Below are 3,849 nucleotides of genomic sequence, written 5' to 3' on the forward strand. Positions count from 1 at the left end.
ATGCCTTAGCAACATGAGAAATAGCAAAATGGTAAACGCCTTAACAACATGAGAAATAGCAAAATAGCAAACGCCTTAGCAGCATGAGAAATAGTAAAATGGCAAGCATTATAGCAACATGAGAAATAGCAGCCGCAGCAGCAGCATCAGAGACGACAACATTAGCAGCAACAATAGCAATAGTACTATTAGAAATAGCAACAACATTAATACGATCGTAAACTGCATCAACATCTGTAGCAACGAAATTAGACACAACAAGAAAACAGCTCCAGTTCGTAGCAGAGATACCAGAGCAGCAACAACATGAAGAAGAACAGCAACACAGCAGGAATAATAGCAAGAGCAACAATAGTAAGCTGTGGCACCAGTAAGAATAGCAACAGGAATAAAAGAAGCAATATTATTGATATCTAAAAAACGGTATTATTGGTAAGTAAGAAGCATGACGTTGAACCAACCGAAACAAGAGCAGCAGCAGCGGGAAGAGAAGAGGCCGTAGTGTTAATAGCAACAAGAACAATTCAACTAGACAGTAGCAACAACAGCATCACCATCTAAAATAGCAGCAAAACAACAACAGCAACAACAACAACAACGACAACAACAAAAACAATAATAATAATATAGAAAGGTTTGAGGTACTCCTGAAGATATAGAGTCGAAATTAAAAGAAGAGTGCCATCACAGCAGTAACAACAACAGTACTTGCAAGACTGTTCTCTCATTAGCAGCATTAGCAACAACAACAGCAGCAGTAGCAGCAGCAGCAGTAACAGCAGCAACAACAACAAAAACACCAGCGATAGTATAAAAATCGCAAAGGCATCCCAATGTCAGCATGCCAATTTCAGTAACGTATTGACGAATGTGATACAGGTCCGCTTTCGCATACAGGGCCCTGTGTGATATTTAGGCATCTTTTGGTTAAAAACAGCATCGTATATACTATCAAACGCAGTAATTCATTGCTTGGTTCAGTACGAAATTTTGATCCATTGGTAGCCTAAACAGAGCACATATTGTTACAAGAACTAAGACCGCCCCTGGTCTCAGGAAACAATCTTCTTTTTCTCCAGCAAATTTGGGAATCCTGTAGAATGTCTCAGGTTTGGCTTTTCTTCTCACCGTGCAATAACACCACCGCCAACAAGGCTTTACATAAATATTTTGTATACGAGGAAGCGAATTTATGGAGAACTTAAGCTTAAGAAATCCTGTATCATGTAACTAGAAGTAACCCGAAATAGATCTGGGTTGTCATGAGTCTGGCTGAGTAGAATGACTAAGAGTCCTTGTCTAAAACAGGATAAAATAACATCAATAAGTAATCTATATATCTATCTATCTATTTATCTGCAATATATATATATATATATATATATATATATATATAATATAATATATATATATATATATATGTGGTAAGTAGCTTGCTAACGAACCACATGGTTCCGGGTTCAGTCCCACTGCGTGGGCATCTTGGGCAAGTGTCTTCTGCTATAGCCCCGGGCCGACACCAATGCCTTGTAAGCGGATTTGGTAGACGGAAACTGAAAGAAGCCCGTCGTATATATGTATGTATGTATATATGTATATATGTATATATGTATATATATATGTATATATATATATATATATGTATGTATGTGTGTGTCTGTGTTTGTCCCCCTAGCATTGCTTGACAACCCATGCTGGTGTGTTTACGTCCCCGTCACTTAGCGGTTCGGCAAAAGAGACCGATAGAATAAGTACTGGGCTTACAAAGAATAAGTCCCGGGGTCGATTTGCTCGACTAAAGGCGGTGCTCCAGCATGGCCGCAAGTCAAATGACTGAAACAAGTAAAAGAGAGAGTATATATTATATATATATATATAACGATACCAGTTACACATATAATGATACTAGTGTAAGTATATCAATATATCTAACCTAAATTTTTTAACAACGTTGCAGATCAATTTAAAGTGATCGTAAAAAAAATATCTTTAGAATTCCAATTTCAATATATTTTTTATAAAAAAAAAAAATGGCGATTTGATTGTTTATTTTTTAACATCGACTTTGCTATAAAATTCACAGCACACTTTCTGCATCTTTTATTCACTGAGGTCAAATCTCTATTTCCATTTACTGTCTCTATCTTTAAACTTAGAATCACCTCTTTGTCACTTCCTTCCGCCAGTCTAGAAATTATAATTTTAGAGAAATGGACCAAATATTTTCCTCATTACACTAAGGAGAAGAAATCACAGCATTTTCGCATTTCAAAATTTTATAACTTTCGATTTTTCTCATACATGTTTAAAAGTTATTAAATTATTTAAAGTTATTTCACTATTTATTTAGTCCGGTCTATCGCTGTGTGAAAGTTGGGAAAGGACGAGTTGGAAGAAAAGGAAACATATCGAGAATCTGCACCAGCATCTACATCTATTTCTCGCACTATATCTGTGTATTTCATTCCTGCTTGCAAGTCAAACATGCATTCATACTCATGTATCACATGTATATATATATATATATATTATATATATATACTATTATATATATATACTTTTCTGTGAGCTAACAAACTTTTTTAAAAACCTTTTATAAACTGTGCATCCTTAGAGAACATTTAGCCTGCTTACAATCTAACTTTGCTTTTCATAGAACTCTCTTCGATACTTCACGAGTGTAGCCTCACCCCCCTAGGATGTTTGGAAAAACTCTATTGTTTTTTGGCTGATGAATACGGGACACTTGTATTTTACTACTGCAATATTTGCAGCTTTTAATAAATTCGTTCTTCTTATGAAACATTGTACTGAACAACTAATCCATTCTTGTTGCTTTTTCTTTTGTATATATATATACATATGCACTCACACACACACACACACACACACATATGTATACATACGTACATACACACACGCACATAAACCTCCTGATGGTTATTCCTAATCGTAGTGAAAGGGTTGCGTAGTGCATTGACCTAGTGCTCTTTCTCCCTCCCTTTCTCTCTCTCTCTCTCTCTCTCTCTCTCTCTCTCTAAATATATATATATATATATATATATATATATATTTAGATAGATATATACATTTATATATATATATTTGTTTGTGGGTGTTTGTATTTGCCCACCACCATCGCCTGATAACCGATGTTGGTGTGTTTAAGTCCCCGTAAATCAGCGGTTCGGCAAAAGAACCCGATAGAATAAGTACTAGGCTTACAAAGAATAAATTCTGGGGTCGAATTATTCGACGAAAGGCGGTGCTCCAGCATGGCCGCAGTCAAATGGCTGAAAAAAGCAAAATATATATAATATCATAATTATACATGATTGGGGTTGAACGTTGGAGAAAGACGACTCAGTGGTTTTATTTTGTGCGTTATTTTGGCCGAGTCAGCGCATTGCTACTCCGTGTTTCAGGCAAGTTATGACAGACGCAACCCATATAAGATGTTACACACACACACACGCACACATACAAATAAAACAAACACACACACATACACACACACACACACACACACATATTCACAAACATACACACACACACTTACCTTGGATATCCTTGTTGCTTATTTTGATAATAATCACCCCATTTGATTTATACGGATAATACCATACCAAATTCTGGTGCCTTTAATTTAAGTACCATATTCATCTGAATTTAAATTTTACTGAACTTATATATATATGTTGGGTTGGCAACTAAGTTCCCGCCTTTTTTTAATATTTAAATTTTTTAAAAGGTTCAATAAAAAATAACAACTAATTAATCAATAATGTATTCACCCTTGTTTACAACTTCCTCCCAATGTTCAACAGGATTTTCAATACCTCGTTGCTA

The sequence above is a fragment of the Octopus sinensis genome, linkage group LG16 (assembly GCF_006345805.1).
Source record: "Octopus sinensis linkage group LG16, ASM634580v1, whole genome shotgun sequence".
NCBI classification, from domain to species: domain Eukaryota; kingdom Metazoa; phylum Mollusca; class Cephalopoda; order Octopoda; family Octopodidae; genus Octopus; species Octopus sinensis.